At 41.3% G+C, this 22,412-nt stretch overlaps 1 protein-coding gene across 6 annotated transcripts in view; it reads right to left on the bottom strand.

Moving 5' to 3' along the window:
* The window catches only part of TSHZ2 (teashirt zinc finger homeobox 2), a 512,491-nt gene that overhangs the window by 172,251 nt on the left and 317,828 nt on the right, over positions 1-22,412 (bottom strand). Inside the window, exon 3 of one of the 6 annotated variants that reach the window (XM_054255470.2) lies at positions 4,226-6,415. The exons of 3 other annotated variants lie outside the window; for them this stretch is intronic. The gene's annotated coding sequence lies outside the window, so the exon portion shown is untranslated. Of the gene's footprint in view, positions 1-4,225; positions 6,416-11,552 lie in introns of those variants that run through there. 2 more of the 6 variants (XM_054255471.2, XM_054255472.2) reach the window with 2 other exon arrangements.

Below are 22,412 nucleotides of genomic sequence, written 5' to 3'. Positions count from 1 at the left end.
ACATTCACAGTCTGCAAAAATTCACTGCCTACTGTGTGCCGGGCTGTGAATTTTTTCTTGTGGGCTGATTTGTTTCTTGTGTTCCATCTCATTTAACTCTCACCAATCAAACAAACCTATTAGCATGTCCTAAGGTTTCTGAAGCATGCTTTTAAAACAGAATGAAATAATCTCTAGAGGCTAGATGCTTTAATATCTTCATCCATATTTGCTTTACTGTTAGAAATTTGTATTAAGGCAGGATGGTTTGAATGCCCTGATTCTGGAATAGACATTCCTTCAATCTGGCTGAATAATTGTTAAACTTCAGCTGCATAAGAATTACAGTTCAAGTTAATGTACAATATAGTAATACACAACATAAGTGTACTGTGCTTTATGAATGGCTTAAAAGATTTTTAATGGTAATTTTGACTATCGGCAATATTCCTCTTACGAGCTGCTTTTAGAAGTTTACACCTTGTGAGAGGCAATTGTGCTCTGTGCTATAATTCTTACTTTTAGCTTATTGAAAGGTATACCTTGGTTTACAGCATATCAGATGATCATCTCAGCATTATGGACTACCCCACCAAATATCTCTGTAATGGTATACTCATTTTCAGTAAAAATAAATTTTGCACATTGTGGCAGCCAGAAGCTCACAATGGTCCCATAATCCCCATCTCTTAATGTGCATGTTTTTGTGTAGTTCCCTGTCCTTGAGTGTGTGTGGAACTTGTAACTTGCTTTTAACCAATACAATATGGCAAGGAGATGAGATGTCAGTTTCATGACTATAATGCACAGGATGGTGACCTCCATTTTGAAGGAGACTCTTTCTCCCTTGCTGGCTTTGATGAGGTAAGTGGTCAGGTTGGGGAACATGATATGGTGGAGGTCTAATACTAGATGGCCTCTAGGAGCCGAAGGTAGTCATCAGTCAACGGTCAGCAAGAAACCAGAATCCCCAATCCTGGAGCTGAAAGGTAATGAATTTTACCAACAATGTGTGAGAGCTTGGAAGTGGATCTTTCCCCAGTCAAACCTCAGATTAGACTGCAGCCCTGGCCAATGCCTGGATTTCAGGCTTGTGAAATCCTGATGCAGAAGGTCCACCTAACTGGCGCCTGAGCTCTCAATGCACAGAAACTGTGATATAATAAACAGGATTGTTTTAAGCCATTAAGTTTAGGGTAATTAGTTATACAGCAACAGGCAACAAATACATGCATTATTCAGAATTTGGTGACACATCTGAGACTGTTTCAGGGCTAACAGTTGATATCCTCTGATCTAGTCCAACAGGGACAAGGAAACTGAAGCTCACAGAGGTAAATGCATTTATCCTGGGTCATTTGGTTCTAATTCTGCCTCTGTGACCCTCCACTTACCATACAACTTCTGTTTCTTCATTTTCTTATCTATAAAATGAAAAGTTGGACTAGCTGACCCACAAGGGCAATTTAGTCTTTAATCAAGTCTCCTGACTCCTGGGCTCTTGCCTTTTGTTTCAAAGTATGTTCTTTAGAATACTCATTTAAAAGAATTCCAGGTGGAGAAAAAAATGTTCCATGGTCAGATAGAGTTGGGAGTTACTATGTTAGATGCTTAACAGTTTTTCTTTATTTCAGGGCCTTTCAGAGCTATTCATTTTCTCACATCCACTGGGAATGACCAATAATGAGATGGAGTTAAAAGCATTATCTATACTCATTTGATCATGAGCCCTCCCTGCTTTTGTGTCCTGGGTTTTGTGATTTGTGTTGCACAGAGCACACTAAATGAAGGTTTGCAAATGCCCTTCCTTACAAGTCAGGAGGGTTCCTACTCTTTCCACTCTCAGATGACTTTGAATGACAGGAAGGTTAGATGCACTGAGATCCAACATCTTCTGGCTGACACATGTGTGTTGCAAAGGCCAGACAGACACAGTTGAGGAAGAAGCAATATTAATATGGCGATCTCACTCCACTGGTAGCATGTGAATTCGGGAGATGTGTATGAAATATACTGGAAATACAGACCATGCTTGTTGCCCTGGAGAATAAAATGTTTTCTTCTTCTTTGTCAAATTCCTTCTCCTGAACTCTCCCATTAGCACTTGTCTAATGTACAGTGGTTTCTTCCCTTTCTTCCTTTTTTCTTCCTTTTTTTTTCCCTCCCTTCTCTTCCTCTTTGATAAATTCATTTTTTTCATTGCATTCAATCAAGGGCTTTGCATGCTTTGGGATGGAAGTAGGGTGGGAGGGCAGAAAGAAGAGCTAATATCCTGAAATTGTCACATCTTTAGCCCAGAACCCGATTTCCGTAGAAACACTTCTGGAAGCAGCCTAGCAATCTGTGACCTAACAGCAACAGAGCAGTCATTCTTTGAATAAATACAAGGTTTGAGCCCTCCACTCATGGCAGTCATTTCCCAAGAGCTCTTGGGCTGCCCAGAGAATTCGTGAAAAGCAAATGATTTGTATCTTGCTCTATTTGCCATTTTAGGGGGTGGTGTGATGTGAGCACTCTGCCTGGTCTTGCCTGTTGGTGAGCAAACCTTGGTCCTCCCTTCATGTGAAGAACCTGAATGGCCTTCAGTCTTTTGCCCCTGAGTGTTCTGTCATTGTTAAAACCGCAGCCCTCTTCCCCACCTCTTGCCCTGATGCAAGACTTGACTTCAGGAACCATACAACAATAAACTCAAGCCAGAACCCTGAAGCCCTCCTAGGTGCTTAACATCGTGCTGATTTTAAACCTTGCCCGAGTCGCTGATCCACAGTCATGTGGCCTCGTTCAGATAATGGGGTTGTTTTCTAAGAGAAACAGTAATGTTGAACACCAAGTTTACAAAATAAAGGAGAATAAAATAGACATTATGAATAAAATATGTGAGCAGAAAAATGTATAAATGATCTGGGGATGCTGACACAGTAAAGTCTTTTTAACTGCCCTCCAGGCTAAATACATATTTTTCAAACTTGTAAGTTTTATACATTAAAAAAAAATGCCTCCCCCGTTGACCCAGGGCAGCTCAATGTGCATTCGACATGGATCATTCCTAAATGTCAGTGGCCTCTTGCAAGTACAACATCAATTTCCTGAGTCCTCTGCTTATTTTCTGGCTGCACGTGTACATACATACACATCACCATCGAGACACACTGCTTTCCCCCATTTAGCAGTTGACATCAGCTTTCAACACGGCAGGATTACACTACAAGTCATTGGTGTCACCTATGCACAGACCGAATGTGAACTCTGCAAGAGAACAAGACCCAGAATCAACATTTTCCTGAACTTGCCCTTTCTAGGTCAAAGAAAGAAAGCAGAGACTGCAAAAAGGACTGAATGCTGCTCTGTCTGCCTTCCCAGAGAAACTTGATGAACCTAAATGGACACCAGACGTGACTCTGCAGTACATGTCTATTTCTTCTTTTTTTTTCTCCATTTGATAAATATTTACTATGCAAAGGCCCTTTGCTAGGCTCTCAGAAAGATGCAGTTTCTGCCTTCAAGATGCTCACTATATCGTGGAGAAGAATATATGCAAATAAACACAGCGGGAGGAACTACTGAGGATTATTTTTTTCTCCCTTCTCTGTCCTGTGAGAGAGGAACTTGTAGCCACTGTCATCTTTGGAAAACAAATCGTCTCTGGCCGCAGAGGATCTGGGCTCTAAACCAGTAGCTTTCCAATCTGATTGAATCTGAGTGCGGGTAAATGACCTATTTAGGGGCATACTACTGGGTTAGAGCCAAGGTCATATTAGAATCACCTCTGGGGGTTTAAAACTATATCCAGGCCCATAATGGAATTTCCCAAGGGCTGGAAATAGTTCGTATTTTGATCTGGTGGGTGGCTATATGGGTGTGAACTTATGTAAAATCCATTGAACTTTATAATAATATTTATTAACTCGGCTGCAGAAAAGATAACCTCAATTTTTAAAAAAGTTAAAAAGAAGCTCTACATCCAGGCCCACTCCTACAGATTCTACCATGGATGGTGCTGGCTTCAGTGTGTTGCAAACTCCCCAGGCGACACTAATGTGAGACCAGGGCTGAGAAACAGTCTGCAGGCAATTAAGTTCGAATGGGCTGGAGAAAGGACTGAAGGGAGCATGCGGGCCATTGTGTTGAAGAATCAAAACAGCCGTTACTATGCAGTGGTGTTGCCCCTGAAGGGCCACCCAAGCCCATCCCCTGTGGACTGGGTTTTTTTCTTGACAGCTCTACAGCTTAGGAAGAGGGTCACCTCTTTTGTGTTTGGAAGTGGCAGGGAAGGGAAGTGGTTAGTATTCTGGGTTCAAGGGGAGGTTGCAGCCTGGAAGCAGCAGGCAACAGGTGGCATTGGGTTGGATTCCGGGGGCACCACCTGCTGATTCTGTGACCCTGGAAGGGTCATTTACCCACACTCAGCCTCACTTTCTTCATTTCCCAGCACTTTGCCTGAGACCTCTCTGCCTTAACACTCAAAGTCCTGTGTCCTGGAAAACCCTCAGTTCGGACACACTTGGGATGGTTCCTCACTGTAATGTATACATTGAGAGCAATTGTACCTACTTCTTAGAGTTCTTGTGAGGATAGGCTGTTATGTAAAATGCTTAGCACAAGCTTGGTAGCATGTCGGTGTCCAGTTAATGGGAGCTATTATTACCAGTAGATTTGGCACTAGGGAAACTTTTTTGTTGTTTAATGGGATTAGTTCATGAGGTACCTGGCACACAGTAGGTACGCGATAAATATTAATGAAATAAATGCTCAATTGGAGCCCAGATTTTATTACCCATATAGAAACCTTCTCCTGTCTTAATTACGAGGTCATGCCTTCCAACTGCTTAATGACATCATATTTCGTAGCCTGCTTAATAAATCTTTGCTACCAATGGCAAGTTCCCTGTGTTGGCAAATCATCTAAATATTTAACTAACTTTTTTTTTCTCTCCAAGGTTTCATGCATTGTGCAGCTGATAAGCAGTGAGACCCAGCAGCAAAATCCCAACCACTTCAAATCTGTACATCTCAGACGTTCCTTCCTCTTGGGTGGCTATAAACTCTACAGCAAACACCACCTCCAGCACTCCTACCCCCTCTGCTATGCTTCCTCTACTGGAGGGGCTGGAGAAGCAAAATACACAGATTTTTCACAGCCTCACGTTCATCTAGGTGTTGCTGAGTACACAGTTTTGGTGAATAAGATGCTAGTGGAATTCTGCCAAGAGGGAGGGGTCGTCCAAGAAAGTGTTTGCTCTTTTGGCAAGAAGAGCAGATGAGCTGGGTGATGCCTCTACCCGGTCCCCTTGCCTTGCACATAGTTGTGATGCTCACAGAGACAGATGAGGCTAAGACCATGATGCAAGCACGAGGGATGAGGCCAAAAGAGCCATGGAGACCCCAAGATGGGTGAGCAGAACCACCAGAGCAGATGCCTCATATTCGGTGAGAAAAGCCAGTTTCCATTGTCTGAGACCAGTGAAGGCTGAGCTCTCTGTTACTTGCAGCCAAACAAATATTTTTTCTTTTGAGATGAAGTCTTGCTCTTTTGCCCAGGCTGGAGTGCAGTGGCATGATCTGATCTCGGCTCACTGCAGCCTCTGCCTTCTGGGTTCAAGCAATTTTCCTGCTTCAGCCTCCCAGGTAGCTGGGACTTCAGGCTCCTGTTGCTATGCCCAGCTAAGTTTGGTATTTTTAGCAGAGATGGAGTTTTACCATGTTGGCCAGGATGGTCTCGATCTCCTGACCTCGTGATCTGCCCACTGCCCGCCTCGGCCCCCCAAAGTGCTGGGATTACAGGTGTGAGCCACCGTGCCCAGCCAGCCAAACACATCTTTATATTGTACACCTGTGATGCCCAGAAAGAGCCAGACACTGAAAATAAGCACGTTCAAGATGAGATCTTCAAGGCACCCCCTTGTAGTCAACTTAAAACTAGAGCCAGACTCATGGGAGCAGGAAATGAAGAGACCCTGTGATCATCGGACATTTGTAGAAGGCGCGTGTTTTTATGAGTCCAGTCATTCTCTTGTCGGGGATAGCTTGACGTGTCCCAGTGCAGGCACTTTTCTGCTCAGCAGGCTGAATGACCATTGTACCAGAAAATAAAAAAGAAAAGAAAGAAAAAACTTGGTTATCCAAAACCGGAGCTGACTGTGGCCTTCTACTGGGCTACAGCATAACTCATGTAGCTCCATCCATTCCATTTTTTCTTGCCCAGATGGATGGGGGCATAAAAGAATAATATCAAGGATGTGTTTTCAGCATTTAAAAAGGTCATTAGTAGTTCTTTGCTTGGTTGGAAATAGTTATTTATTCATTTTTCAAAAGTGCATGGCCTCTCATGTCATAGTTAGCAGATGTAGGACATTTGCCCATCTTATTTGGCAAAAATGCTTCTTAAGGATTTGATAGCAGCCCAAATTCATCAGTGTTCAAGTTTTTCTAAAAACAACTAAGAAATTAAAAAAAAGAAGAGACATTATATGAATAACTAGGAAGGTGTTTCGATAAAGTCACTGTTAAAGAGCTTTTAAAATAGGCTCCACATGTTAATGTATGAAAAGAAGCTGCGCGCTGTGGCTCACACCTCTAACCCAGCACTTTGGGAGGCTGAGGCGGGCGGATCACGAGGTTAGGAGATCGAAACCATCTTGGCCAACATGCATGGTGAAACATCATCTCTAATAAAAATACAAAAAAAATTAGCTGGGCATGGTGGCTTGCGCCTATAGTCCCAGCTACTCGGGAGGCTAAGGCAGGGGAATCGCTTGAACCTGGGTGGCCATGGTTGCAGTGAGCTGAGATTGCTCCACTGCACTCCCGCCTGGGGAAAAAGCAAGACTCTGTCTCAAAAAAGAAAATAAAGGAAAAGGAAGTTAGCAGGCTCTCTTGTAAAAGGATTATTTAGAAATTTGAATAATCTTAGTGTTATGTAGCTGTTTTAGGAAAAACATTCTTTTTCCATTAATAAATGTTTACAACCACACACACAAAAAAATAGTTCTTTGCTATGTGAAATAAGTTGTGGGCTGAGTTTAGGTTCGGGGCTGGGAATTTTATAGGTCTGCTAATTAAGGAGGTGGTGTTTTTGTTTTTGTTTTTTGTTTTTGTTTTGCTTTTCCTGGGGTTGGTAGAATGGTGAGGAAGGAGACAAGCACCGTGGCAGCCTAGACCGAGAGCACGGAGTGACTTTTCAATTACCCCACAGTGCAATACGCTACGAGCAGGGTATGTCATGGTGCAATGCCATATGCCGTAAGTACCGGGAGCTCTAAAACTAAATAATAGATTGTTTGCTCTACTCACCTCTACCTTTCAATGAAAGTTTACTACAAGTCTCTGTTGTTTGAATTATAATGTGTGAAGGTTGGGGATGGTCAATGGTTAAGGTGAAAGGGCTGGGTCCACCTTGGGTTAACTATAGGAAAGTGATCGAAAGAATTGCTACAAAGGTAAGAGTGAGAAAAAGGAATTCTGAAGAAGCGAAAAATGGTTACGGTGAATGCGTATTGGGTACTTACAACATGGTGAGCCCTGTTTAAAGTGCTTAAAAGTTTAGTATCTTTAATCTACTCAACAACCTATAAGACAGGCCTACTATTTTTCTCCATTTTACAGCTAGGGAAACTGAAGAACAGAGAGGTTGCTTCTGCTGTCCATGGTGACACAGTAATTAAATCTAAGTAGTATAATTCTAGCATCTAACTTCTTATCCACAACCCCATATTGCTTTCCCTATCAAGAAAAATATAATTTCTGGGAACTCACAGAAATTTCAAGACAGCACTGGATTTCAAGATGGGTGGGAGTTTGAGCATATCTGTACAGGCTGAAAACATTTTAATCACTTGAAAACTTCATGTAATAGGTGTCTGCGATGCCGTTCATAGAAGAATACTGCTTATCTCAGTGTTTCTGCAAAGCATCTTCCAGTTGCACTGCTGGTGATGAAAATACGGACTATCTCAATGTGTCTAAATTTAAATGAAGGGTTTTTAAAATTAAAAGATGAGTCTTAAAGGAAATATTTGTCTAACTGAAAAACAGCTTCTCTGATTAAGCAATTAAGTCTCAACAAGACAGACGTCATCATTGCTTAAACCACTTAAAATGCAAAGAGAGTACAAAATTCATCTAGAGAGGTAAATCAGTCCCTCTCTTGGTGGGTGTCTAAAGTTTTGAAATTTTCTTAAACAGCACATGCAGTTTTTAAGTATTTAGATATTTGAACAGTTGCCTGGGTGTACTGAAAGAAAAAGAAATCCATGCTCTGTCTCTTGGTTAATCAAAATGCAGCGCTACATCTGAAAATTATTATTTTATAAGGTACATGTGGTTGGCAGGAGATATGGCCTACAGCAGAAAGAACTTGAAGAGGTCTAGCTACTTATTTTCACCACCTTTGTGGACAAGCACGTGGAAATTAGCTATGAGTTTCCTACCAGCCACCTCAGCCTTGGAGGGTGTGGTTTCCAATGATTACATTGCTGCTATTTTGAGTAATGAGATAGGGCTCTGGCACAGCAAGAGGTAGATTTTACGGGGTTCATTTAAATTTTATGGAAATGAGTATTTATTAGTTGACATCTACTGAAGCCCATTTTGAAGGCTTGCCTTTCTTAGTCCAAGGCTCACTGAGACTAAAGGAAGGTGTCTATAAAGTATTCATCTCCTTCCTTCTTTCTCGAGAACAAGGAACTGACTCCATTTAATTGTCAGTGAAACTGACATTTTCCTGTGGCCTAATCCTGAGGAAGTGTGAAAGAGTCCAAGAAACACTGTTAATACCCATTCTCCCAGGAACCCAGCACCCATGCACAGTAAGAAAGACAATTACTTAGCAAGTTAGGCAACAGAGTATTTATTTTCATGGATCGTGTTTGCCACAGGATGATGGGATAAGACCAAAGGGATTCCATCTCCTTTTCTTTTGCATTCACTGGAGATAAAAATTATTCATTAACAAGGTGCTATGAAACCAAGATTTATAAGGCCAAAATGGGTCTCAAAACCATTTCTGGATTATCACAGAAATTGTCGTGGCATTCTCTTTCACTCTCAGCAATCTCTGCACAATTTTCTTTAACCCTTTGCCAACGTCAGGCAAAAACCAAGTGCTGGGACATCCCCGTGTACTCTCGGCTGTCCTTCCGACCCCCGATAATGTGGACAAATTGAGGAAATGGCTGAAACCTGGCATTGTCTCTCCTCACTCATATCACGCGGAATGGCAGGTAAACAGGAAAATCTGGACTGGCACGGAGAATGAGCCAACATACATAAATTACGAATAAAAAGGATTAAGCGACACCAATCTGCTCCCCAATACCACTTGCCAGAGAGAAATCGCTATGGTAACCACTCCCCGTGGCCTCCCTGGGTATTCAACTAGTGGATTTCCCCCCCACTTTTCCTTTTCAAGGAAAGTTCTCAATACTGATTTAAATATTATGATATTCTCATCTCCGAGTGCTAAATGCGAGATGTATTCGTGTTGGCTGGGGTGCCTTTTCAAACATATACTTTTCTCCCGTCAATGACGCTGCCACCAAGGTGAATTTTCTCCTAATAGGAGGTTCCTTTTTTAAAAACCTGAAGTTGGGGGTTGCAGGTGGCACTGTGCTTTTAGGGATGACTGGGTTAAAGTTGCCAAGCAACCAAGTAACAATGAAAGGAGAAGAGGGCATCTACTGAACAGAAGTATCGCTTTTTGCAAACGCGTATCTGTCATTCTCTATGCTTTTCCTTTTACCATCTAGCTCCTACGGCGTTTGGTTGAGGTGTTCTAATGTATAAATATTAAAGGCTTAGTTCAGCTTAGGGGATGGGCTAGAGACTAACATAGGATGTAGAGAATTTATTACATCCTAACACCATTAACAACTGTTTAATTTTCCAGGCACAGGAGCAGGGTAGATAAACATATTTTTAAATCTTCATTTTGCAGTTGAGGGAAATAAAACCCAGAGAGGTTAAGTGGGCTGCCCAAGGTCATACAGTCATTGAGAAAGACAGAATCTGAACTTCAGTCTCCTTGATTCCAAAGTGGCATATTCTTTCTGCTACATCGCTTTGTTACTAACATGTATTTATTTTTCCCTTTTAGAAATCACTCTGGGGCTAGGCACAGTGGCTCAGGCCTGTAATCCCAGCACTTTGGGAGGCTGAGGTGGGAGGATCACTTGAGGTCAGGAGTTCAAAATTAGCCTGGCCAACATGGAGAAACCTTGTCTTTACTAAAAATACAAAAATTAGCTGGGTGTGGTGGTGCATGCCTGTAATCCCAGCTACTTGGGAGGCTGAGGTGGGAGGATTGCTTGAATCAGGGAGGTGAAGGTTGCAATGAGCCGAGATCTTGTCACTGCACTCCAGCCTCCAGCCTGGGTGACAGAGTGAGACTCTGCCTCAAAAAAAAAAAAAAAAAAAAAAAAAAAGGAAAAAAAAAGAGAAATCACTCTGTGTATAGGTTCTCCATCTCTTGAAGTTATTTGATCCACATAAACAAATACACAACACCCTCCACTGGGCAAAAAGGAAATACATTGCCAGTTGTAACCCCTTTTCTCCTCTCTGCTTTCTCTCCAAAGTCCCAAAGAAATTTAGTCAAAGCTCCCTGGTTTCAGCAGTTAGACTCGCAGCAGTATATTTGAAATTGGAGTGTTTGACCACTTAGTGACATTGACTGATGTGTTGTGCTGAGCTGAGGCAAATTATATCCATTCACTCACCAAAATCATCCTGACATGGGCAGACACGACTCATTTTAAAAGAACAGGATGATGTGGTGGTGGGAGTGGGGATAACTGTGGTATTTTATCTATTGGAGATTGTAAATATTAAGTTTCAAATTAAAACAGAAGAAAGATTGGGGAGAGATAGCATGGGGAGAAATGCCAGATATAGGTGAAGGGGAGGAAGGCAGCAAATCAAACTGCCATGTGTGTACCTATGCAACTATCTTGCATGTTCTTCACATGTACTCCCAAACCTAAAATGCAATAAAAAAATTAAAAAAAAACAGAATAAAGAAGAAGGAGAAAGCAAACACTAATGCTTCATATCCATTGTCAAGAAAAATCTCTTCCAGGGGAACATCAAAAATTGCCTTTCTCAAGAAGTTTGAGCAACTGCCATTAGGGTGGGAAAATGAAAAGGAACTTGAACAGAACAAGATGTCCTGAGTGATTTCATGGTACTTCTGACCTTAAAAGGCATAGATTGAGATGTAAGTGCTTTAGTGATTTTGCAGATCCTGAATCCGCAGTGACTTGAAGGCCTCTTGAATATATCCTGAGGTTTGACATTTGCTGCAGTTTTTTTCCCCTCTCTCCTAAAGATCATTATGAAACAATGCCACAGAACCTACCAAAATGCGAAGTTACTAAAACAGGTAGTGAGGGTTTGCTGGGGGCTGCACTTAAGCAAATCTGAAAATTGCTGGCTCTGTTGTTAAGAGAAATAAACACTTTGCTCACAAGTGTCTTTGGCATGGCTCTGTGCGATGGCTTAGTTACAGCAATACTTCCCTGGCAGGGAATTAGTTGAACAGCACGAGGGAAGTAAAGAAGATAAACCCTGGAGAGGAAAAATGTGCTGAAGTTTTACTTTTTTATTGTATTTTACTTTTTAAGGTTAAGTTTTAAAGACAAAAAACATGCTATCATGTTGGGCAAGATGTCATCCTCTGAGGGGCTCTGTATAATGTTTAGAAGTTGGTGTCCCTGAGAACCTGGGAATTAAGTTGCAAAATGAATTGTCCAAGGAAGAACATGTAAATTGTAGTGATCTAATTACGTTCTTAGATCTTCACCAGCAAGTAGGGACGTGTGGTCAAAATTCAAACTTCCGCCTTGAGAGCTTGCTGGCTGAGTCGTGTCAAAGGCCGATGGCTGCTTATCTGTGGGGCTCTGTACATATGGTGAAGCTGTATTGACTAATTATTTAGCAATTGGGAGCATAAGAAAGCAAAACTTGGAAAGACGTGGGGTGGAGAATAATTAGAATTACAAACAAACAAAAAGATGACATTGACAACAAAATGACAAAATAAGTAAAGAGAGCAGTTATACTTGGAACAGAACATTTTTAAAAGTACACATTTATAGGCCGGGCATGGTGGCTCACACCTGTAATCCCAGCACTTTGGAAAGTCAAGGTGGGTGGATCACGTGGTCAGGAGATCCAGACCATCCTGACCAACATGGTGAAACCTTGTCTCCACTAAAAATACAAAGATTAGCTGGGCATGATGGTGCACACCTGTAATCCCAGCTACTTGGGTGGCTGAGGCAGGGGAATCGCTTGAATCCAGGAGACAGAGGTTGCAGTGAGCAGAGACTGCGCCACTGCGTTCCAGTCTCAAGACAGAGCGAGACTCCATCTCAAAAAAAAAAAGTACACATGTATAAATGGGCAAAATAAGGGAAAAACTCATTACCCATATTATAATAAAATACTTTTTTTTTTAAAAAAAGACAATCAAATCCATAAAAACGAAGTAGTGAGCTGAGGAGTCATAATTTAAGGAAGAAATAGCAGTTCAAGTTATTTCATGTGAAATTTTTGGGGCAGAGGATTTCAGTTAACTGATGAATTATCCAATTAGTTGCCTCAATTCTTACTTGATCTTGTTAGTGCGACTATTCCAAATTGTGTTCAAACATTCTAGTGCTGTCATAAAACAGGGTGCGGCTTCTCTCTTTTGTAGAACAGATGGGTCTAGGTAGCTATCCATCATCTCTTGAGTTGGGGATTTGCCCAGGAATCAGATGATTCCCAGGCTCTAATCTTCTCCACCTACCCTGGGACTATGTCACTACTGACTCCTGGGATTGTGCCATTCACAGGTGTTGGAAGACAGAGTCTCATCTATAAGCCCCACAATAACTCCCAAAAGCCCTTCTGGGACAGAGGCTCACACTTTGACAGATGCATTTCATACTCTATCAGATCACTTCTCAAAACTGAGACAAAAGGAAGTTTTGCATGGTTATCAGGTGCATTGAAAATTATTTGTGACTAATCTCTTTTAAGGACTGCGATATACAATCTATTTGGTTAAGAAGAAGAGAGACTAGATTTCACACTGGTCTATGCTATTGTTTTCCTCGCTCAGTAGCATCCCAATGTGTTCTCTCAAAGGGAGAACACATAGAGTTAATAAATGATGGAGCCCAGATTCAAACCAAGTTAGTGAGACTGTACAGTCCCTGCTACTAACTTCTGTCCTACTACCAATTTGCCCAAGAGAATACACTGGTTGATAGTTTAGAAATCATTTCATGTCTCCATGGCCAGGTGCAGTAGTTCATGCCTATGATCACAGCATTTTGAGAGACCAAGGCAGGAGGATAGCTTGAGCCTAGGTGTTCAAGACTAGCCTGGGTAAGATTGCAAGCTAATTAAAACATTACCTGGCTGTGGTGGTGCACACCTGTGGTCCCAGCTATTCGGGAGGCTGAGCAGGGCGATTGTCTGAGCCTGGGAGGTGGAGGCTGCAGTGAGCCTGATTGCACCACTGCACTCCAGCCTGATTGACAGAGCCAGACTAAGGCTCAAAAAAAAAAAAAAAAAAAAAACCAAAAAAACCCCAGATTCTATGATTTCTCTCATTGGATCAATTTTCCCTGCATTTGAGCTTTCATCATTGACAGTGAACCTATTTCCTGACAGTTCCCATTGCTATTTCTTAAGGTATACTAAAATCCTTTGCAGTTAGAGGAGAAAAGAATATAATAACTCTGAATAAGGTGATATAACCTGCCAGTGTGGCCAGATCACCAGGGGTCATGGAACAAGGTATTGTGAGGGGGCGTAAATGTCATGTGCCTTTCTCTACCTTGAAGTCATCTGGGGTAAACGGATTGGGAATCAAAGATCCTGGATTCACTTTGGGCAGATGGTTTCCCTTTCTACTTCATTCATCTCATCTGTAGAATAAAGTGGACCCCAAAATCCATTTCGTGGTGGCGTCCCTAGACCCGCAGAAATTCTAAAATTTGGTTTCATCTCAGCTTCTTTGCTTGGGGAAAATTTCCAAAGCTTGCATGAAAAATGTGAGTGACTATGTAAAACTGTCAATTGCCTTGAACAGGGAAAAGATAAGAGAGGTATTTTTGGGTTTGTATTATCCTAACCTTAGCCTTGGACCAAAAATATAAAGGAGTCTCTAGGCAGATGGCTTTGACCTCAGACCAAGGAAGAACAGAAAAAAACCCAAGTTACGATAAATGACAAAGATAGTCCAGAGCCCGTGTTTTAAGAAAAAGATAACATGTGTGGGAGGGAAAGGGCTGAAGATGAAACAACCTTGGAAATGCTAGCCCAGTTGAGCAGCTGTTTTCAACAGCACTTTTCACCCATCTTGCTATAACAATGGATGAGGGAGATAATGCTGAGCCTAATTTGAAGGAGCTTGACTCTTACATATTGGAAATTGCCGGTATATTGAATGTTAGGTGATCATGCTACAGGATAGATTGCAATCTTTTAAGAATAAAACCTAGGCGGGGTCCAAAGTGGCTCCGGCCAGAGGTCGTGGCGCTTGCGAAGGCGAGGTCATGAGTTCAAGGCTAACCTGAGCAACCTTATAAGCTCAAACTGATTGGCAAAAAAAAAAAAAAAAGTTACCTTACAGCAACTAAACTGCATGATCACACTCCTCCACTAATAAACACTGACATCTGGTCTTTTTCTTGAGTCAGGAAGTGGGCAGCTCAGCACTGTGAAGCCCAGAGCAAATTGCAAATTCCTCAATGAGACATCAATTTCTGGACTTCAGAGGAGACAAAAACCCAGACCTAGATCTGAAAAATTTATGAAGGAAGCACACCATTAAAAAAAATTGAAAATGGGACAGATAGATAAGAGAACTAAGGCTGAGAGGAGAATCAGTCTTTAAGAATAATGTGCATCAAACTGCCTGGAGTTTTTTTTTTTTTTCAGTCATTACAGACCTGGATAGTAATGAATCCTTCAACTTTATCTTAGCTAAAGCATGGGACACAGATCATTGGATATATGTGAGAAACTTTTAGGAGGTCCATGGAGCCAGCGATACAAGCAAAACCCACAAAACACAGAATTATAAAGTGAAAGATGGCTGTTTTAAATTTTCTTCCATGTTTCCAAAAAGTCTCAGAAGTGTCAAGTTCAAGTTCAAATCCAAGATCAAGGTTTTAACATCTCAGTAACACTTTTTAACCTCCTGTCCCAACAGAAAGAAACCAGACCTCAGCAGCAAGACTTAGGCAGGCATCAGGAGCTGGCCAGATATGAAAACATTGTTTTGTGGCCACTTTATTTTTTGTCATTTGCTCCTTTTTTTGTTAAGTGATGCTAGTTTCCGTTTAGTCTAGTGATTAAAGTTTTCTCTTTAATACAAGTATTTATGATAAGTAAAGAATAGCACAAGGAGTTTGCTGATATAAGTACAGACATCGCTTGAATAAAATTAGGGAAACACTGCTTTATGATGATAAGAGCTAACATTGCTTTGCTTTTAGTGACTATCAGGAACTATTTAAGTCATATATATAATATATATATAGATACACACACACACACGTATACATAAATTCATTTAACTTTCTTTACTGCCCCTTGAGGTAGGTCTTATTATTATCCATGTTTTTATAGAAAAAAGGGACATAGAGAGAGTTTAAGTAATTTGCCCAGAATTCACATCTAGCAAGCTGCAAGGTCAAGATTTGAACAGGAGGGTTTTGGACCACAGAACACATATTTTTTGCAACTGTGCTATCCTGCAACCAGGAGGTCTGGCTTTGACTGCAAGTGGAAATGAGTATGGTGAGCAATTAAGAGTCAATCCGTGAACCTGGGTGTTGAAGTTTCTATTTGTGAATGGAGGGTATGGGGACAATATTAAAAATCAATGACTAGACAGAAATGTACTAAATGGAAAGTACCAAGATGATCTTCATAAATGCTGCAATTCTCTAAGATCACAGGGAGGACCAAGGAAAGAAATGAGCAAATCTAAGAGAATACCCCACTGGAGCCTCTAGAGGCAGAAACGACTGCTGTCTTTATGCAACTGCAGTAGTCTTGTTGGAAGCAGGCTTTATGCTACCTTCACCTTTGAGATGTGATGGGAATCCTGCTTTTCAAAGGGAAACTTGAGAAATAAGAACTAAAAACAAGGATTATGAAAGATTCCTCACAAAAAGGATTAGAGGATCGAGGAGTAAAAGATCAAAAAGACTTAAGCCCAAAAGACTCTCAGAACCTCTTGACAGACTGAATTTTTCTCTGAGCTGGTGAGTTTCCAGTCTCCTCTCAATTAAATGGCTTTTAAATGGGAATTATTTTAGTATCAGGAACCTAAGAGAGCCTGAATGCTCAGGAAAAAATGATGACAGAAGAACTTAAAAATTATGACTCAGCTGTATAATTTTTGCCCAGCAAAAATTTATTCTCTGAGTTTTGACTTGACTTTAATAAAAATACTGTCTCTCTCTCTCTCATAGGCTTGTAGGCTTCCAAAGCAGTTGATGTAGATGATCTTGCTCAATTGTTCCAATTATCCTGAGCAAGAGGTGGGGAAAGTATTTTATGACTGTTTTTAAGATTAAAACATTGAGGCATAAGACATTAAGATATTACCTAAGGAAATCTCAGCTAGTAATCAAGACATTTAGCAAATGTCTACCACAGTGCTAGGCTCGGCACTAACTGCTTTACCATATTTTGTTATTAATCCTCCTAACAATCTTTGATGTAGGTACCGGCCTTTTGCTCCATCTCTGGAGGCTAGTGAGATTAAGCGACCTGCCAGCACACTGCAGTATGGAGGTCCAACCCCTCCTAGCTCACAAGATCTCATGAGAGTAGACTGTATGCATCTCTTACCACTATGGGAGAATTATTTACACCGCAGAAATTGGTCAATGCTGTAAATCAGGACCTGGGTTTTTTTTTTTTTTTTTTTGAGACTGAGTCTCTCTCTGTTGCGAGGCTGGAGTTCAATGGCACAATCTCGGCTCACTGCAACCTCTGACTCCCTGGTTCAAGCAATTCTCCTGCTTCAGCCTTCCAAGTAGCTGGGACTACAGGCATGCACTACCACACCCAGCTAATTTTTGTATTTTTAGAAGAGATGGGGTTTCACCATGTTGGCCAGGATGGTCTTGATCTCCTGACCTCATGATCTGCCTGCCTCAGCCTCCCAAAGTGCTGGGATGACAGGTGTGAGCCACTGTGCCCAGCCAAGATCTGCTTTTTTTTTTTTTTTTTTTTTTTGTTGGAGAGCTAGTTGTTAAACATTTACCAGCATAGGACACATGCCTGGTAATTGGCAGAGTGGCATCCAGGACCAGGCCTTCTGTGCCACACTGCTGCATGCCTTCCCCCTTTTCAATAGTGTCATGCCCTCTGGACAACAACCAAGACTGGTATCAGCCTACTGTTACCTGCAGGGTGAGGGGGCTTGAAGTCTAACCTGGAATTCTCATGTATTAACTGTTTTTGTTTTTGAGACAGAGTCTCACTCTGTCGCCCAGGCTGGAGTGAAGTGGCATAATCTCAGCTCAGTGCAATCTCTGCCTCCTGTGTTCAAGCAGTTCTTGTGGCTCAGCCTCCCAAGTGGCTGGGATTACAGGCACGCACGACCAGATCTGGCTAATTTTTGTATTTTTAGTACAGACAGAGTTTCACCATGTTGGCCAGGCTGGTCTTGAACTCCTGGGCTCAAGCGATCCTCCTGCCTTGGCCTCCCAAAGTGCTGGGATTACAGGTGTGAGCCACTGCACTCAGCTCATGTGTTAGTTTATACTAAAAAGTATAAAAATGCTACAGAGATTTTAAAAAATACTCATACAATCTGTGCTAATGGCTGTGGGTTTTAGCTTCTTGCTTGTTTTCAATGTCGACCCTATATCATTGAAACTCCCTATCTACCTAATCGAAGTATTAAGTGTGAATGGACCAATGATGAGATTGAGTCTTCCCTGATTAGTCCATGTTCCTGAGGGGACATATAAGAAGCATGTGGTGTCAGGTGCATGTGACTTTTATCTGAGCCTTGCCACTTACTGGCTGTGTGACCTTAGTCAAGTTATTTCAACTCTCTGACTGTCTGAATCAGAAAATGTAATAGAGCCATTGAGGGGATTAAATGAGCTATTGCTGTGGAGCCTGAGAGTCAGCAAACTCTCCACAGATCGTCAGCTTCTATTCTGGGTAATTAGTTACTATTAGTACACACACAGGGAAAGCAAATTGCAGTCAGAAGGTGTTTTACAGCCTGGGCAACACAGTGAGACCTCCATCTCTACAAAAAAAAAATCCAGTCATGGTGGTGCACATATGTAGTCCCAACTACTTGGGAGAGTTAAGCAGGAGGATGGCTTGAACCTGGGAGTTCAAGGCTGCAGTGAGCTATGATTGCACCACTGCCCTCCAGCCTGGGCAACAGAGCAAGACCCTGTTTCCAAAAAAAGAAGAAGGTGGTTTATGTGTATTACTTGCCAGGAGGGTGAAATTCTAATGAACTTCAGAAAGAGTTCTTGGGAGGCTAGAGAGGCTACTAGGAGTGCTTTGCTACTGGAATCAGAAATGTTCCAGACTAGAAGTCAAAAATCCCCTCATTTTCAGTGTGGAGGTTTAAGACACAGACGGTCTCAGATGAACTCTCCTCCACCCCTTCTAAAGGTCAGGATTACCAGCTCACCATGCAGCAGTTTTGGCACAGAAAACATGTGGACAGAATCACCCTCTCCTCCTAGAAGAATGGACAGAAGCCTCAATAATTAGTCATTGTTATTAAAATTATTATATGTGAGACCTTTCCATAGGCCAGATACACAATGTTTAATAACCATCCCAATAACTTGGTTAGAAGGAAGGACATTCCTCAAGGCAGAAATCAAGGTTTGCTCATCAAATATACCAACATAGGGCTTTGATTCAGAAGAGCGTGCTGTGAGGAGGCAGGTGCTAGGCAGATTTTATCCTGACCTGAGTGAAAGCCGTCGGCTCTGCAGAGGTAGCTGTTTCAGAACTCCTAATAGGAAAGTCAGATGTCCAGCATAGCTGGTGTAGGGGTGGTTCTACTAGCACGGTCCTGGCAAAATTCTTGGCTGTGTAGCCTTTAAATCTGATTCTCTGGACCACTGGGTGGTCCCACGAACCATATAATAACATTGATAAAATTTTTCTCTGTTAGCTGGTGTAGATTCTGTGATGTGTAACTGAGAATCCAAACTGAACCCCCAATTTTGCTCTTGATCTTTTTTTTTTTTGAGATGAAGTCTCACTCTGTCACCTAGGCTGGAGTGCAGTGGCATGATCTCGGCTCACTGCAACCTCCACCTCCCAGGATTCTCTGGCCTCAGCCTTCTGAATAACTAGGACTACAAGCATGAGCTACCATGCCCCGATAATTTTTGGTATTTTCAGTAGAGACTGGGTTTCACCACGTTGGCCAGGGCTGGTCTTGAACTCCAGACCTCAAGCAATCCACCCACCTCAGCCTCCCAAGGTGCTGGGATTACAGGCATGGGCCACTGCACCCAGCCTGCTCTTGATCTTTTTGACATTTGGAACTGACCACCACCCCCACCATGGATTGGTGACCTTTCCTTCAGTTTTCATGTTCTTGAGGAGACATGGCAATATGGCTTTCTCCCCTACCCTCACATCCAGCCTCACTAAGCAGCTACCACATAGGCCACGGGTTGGCACATTTTTTCTGTAAAGGACCAGGTAATAAATATTTCAGGTTTTGCAAGTCATAACAGTCTCCGTTGCAACCCCTCAAATCTGAGATTATAGCACAAAAGCAGCCATAGACAATATGTAACCAAATGGCATAGCAGAAAATATAAATGAGGGTGGGGGTCTGGGGTAGGGTAATAGGAGGTGTTGGGGATTGTGGTAACCTGAAGAGAGCATGTCCTATTGAAAAGGGAAAATGTCCCTTAGCTCCAACTGACTCCATGTGGGGAAGGTGGAACACCATCGACAATTTTTCTAGTTTTTCAAGAGAAGCTGAAAATATGGAGTTTAATGTAAATTTCTCTGATTTTAAATATTGACAAGTAATCCTCTGAATTAAAAACCACTAAATCTCATTATCAGGCCATTTATAACCCTTCATGCAATTTCTGGCAACAGAAATGAAAGTTATAATTGAAAAAATAGCAATGTAGAAAATGTTTAGATTTCATTGTCTTTTGATTCCCTGGGTATAATTAATAGTCTTTTGCACTCATTGGAAAATTTCAGTCATTTCAATTTTCAATGATTGTTTGATCATGGTTTTATTCTTTTTATGACTCATCTAATTGCTATCAGAATTAAAAGCTGATTTATTTCAACTTCCTAGATATTTGCATGTCTTCCTTCTTTGATTCATTCAGGTATCAGCTCAGATGTCCCTTTCTCAGACAAGCCTTCCCTAAACCACATGTCTAAAATGCCCTTCCTCCAAAGGACATGAATAGAAAATTCCCAAAAGAAAATATACAACTGGACAGCAAACATATGAAAAAATGCTCAATGTCACAAATTATTAGAGAAATACAACATAAAACCACAATGAGATTCCACCTTATTCCTGCAAGTATGGCCATAATTAAAAAATAAAAAAAATTCGAGATTGGTGTGGATGTAGTGAAGAGGGAACACTTTTACACTGCTGGTGGGAATGTAAACTAGTACAGCCACTATGGGAAACAGCATGGTGATTCCTTAAAAACTGAAAGTAGACCTACCATTCAATGCAGAAATCCCAATACTGGGAATCCACCCAGAGGAAAAGAAGTGATTATATGTAAAAGACACTTGTACATGCATGTCTATAGCAGCACAATTTTCAGTTACAAAAATATAGAACCAGTCTAAATGCCCATCAACCAACGAGTGGATAAAGAAAATGTGGTATATATACACCATTGACTACTACTCAGCCATAAAAAGGAATGAAATCACGGCATTTGCAGCAGTCTGGAGGAGTTGGAGACCATTATTCTAAGTGAAGTAACTCAGGAATGGAAAACCAAATATCGTATGTTCTCACTTATAAGTGGGAGCTAAGCTATGAGGACTCAGATGCATAAGAACGGTAGAATGGACTTTGGAGACTCAGGGCAAAGAGTGGGAGGGAGTGAGGGACAAAAGACTACACATTGGGTACCGTGTACACTGCTCAGGTGATGGATTCACTGAAATCTCAGAAACTGCCGCTATAGAACTTATCCATGTAACCAAAAACCACCTGTTTCTCCAAAACTACTGAATTAAAACAAGATAAAAATTAAAAAAATGAATAAATAAATAAAATAGGCTTCCTCTCTTTTGCTCTTATTTTTCTCTTTTTAGCACTTACTAGCATCAGGCATATTTTCATTTGTGTATTTTCTGTTTTTCCCACTAGAATGACAACTCCTTGAGAGCAGAAATATTGTCTCTGCTCAGTCCTAAGTTTCCAGAACCTACTACAGTCTCTGGCAATGGTAGGTACCTAAAAATATGTTGAATGAATAAATGAGTAGTCCTGCCAATCACTGTTGATGGGATACCAAGACAATTCACTCTCCAAGACTTTGGCAAAAAATATGGAGGTGAGAAAACTAGACTTCTATTAACAAATTTTAACATCAATAGAAACCTAAAACTTATTTACCAGCAACAACTAGTTCTTTTTTTTTGAGCTGGAGTCTTGCTCTGTTGCCCAGGCTGGAGTACAGTGACACAATCTTGGCTCAAGGCAGCCTCTGCCTCCCTGGTTCAAGTGATCTTCCCGCCTCAGCCTCCCGAGTAGCTGGAACTACAGGTGCGTGTCACCATGTCCAGCTAATTTTTGTATTTTTAGTAAGTTTCATCATGTTGGCGAAGCTGGTTTTGAACTCCTAACCTCAAGTGATCTGCTTGTCGTGGCCTCCCAAAGTGCTGGAATTACAGATGTGAGCCACTGCACCTGCCCTACTGGTAACTAGGTTTTGACATTAAGAAAAATCTACAAATCTGTCTAAAGCCAGTTTTTACATTATGTTGAAGACTGAGATTTCCTGTGGCCAGCCTCCTGATGATGGAATTATAGTGGAATTTCATGAGGAACACATAAACTTTAGGATTAAAGATTGCAATCTGCTCCAACAAATGTTGGGATAGAATATAAAAGCTTTCCATTTTGAAATACTCTTGGAGGGGAAAAAAAGCTGAGTCACTAAAGGTTTTAAAAACTCAAGTAATTCAGGTTAAAAAGGAACAATATTAACTTCTGAAAAATGATTTCTATGTTCATCTACCATGAATTTTGTTGGCTTTCAAGGTGATATTAAGCACATAAAATAATTTTAGAAGGAAAATAAATCCAAAATGCCACTACCCTTGCACTCACTGTCACTAATATTTCCCAAGCCTTTTCCAATCTCAGTCTCCATGCAAATTTACTAACCTCTTAGAGAGTCAAGCAACACTTCCTCTTC

The sequence above is a fragment of the Callithrix jacchus genome, chromosome 5, assembly GCF_049354715.1.
Source record: "Callithrix jacchus isolate 240 chromosome 5, calJac240_pri, whole genome shotgun sequence".
In the NCBI taxonomy this organism is placed as follows: Eukaryota; Metazoa; Chordata; class Mammalia; order Primates; family Cebidae; genus Callithrix; species Callithrix jacchus.
The sequence above is the reverse complement of the archived record's forward strand: the minus strand, read 5'-3'. Positions and strand labels throughout refer to the sequence as shown.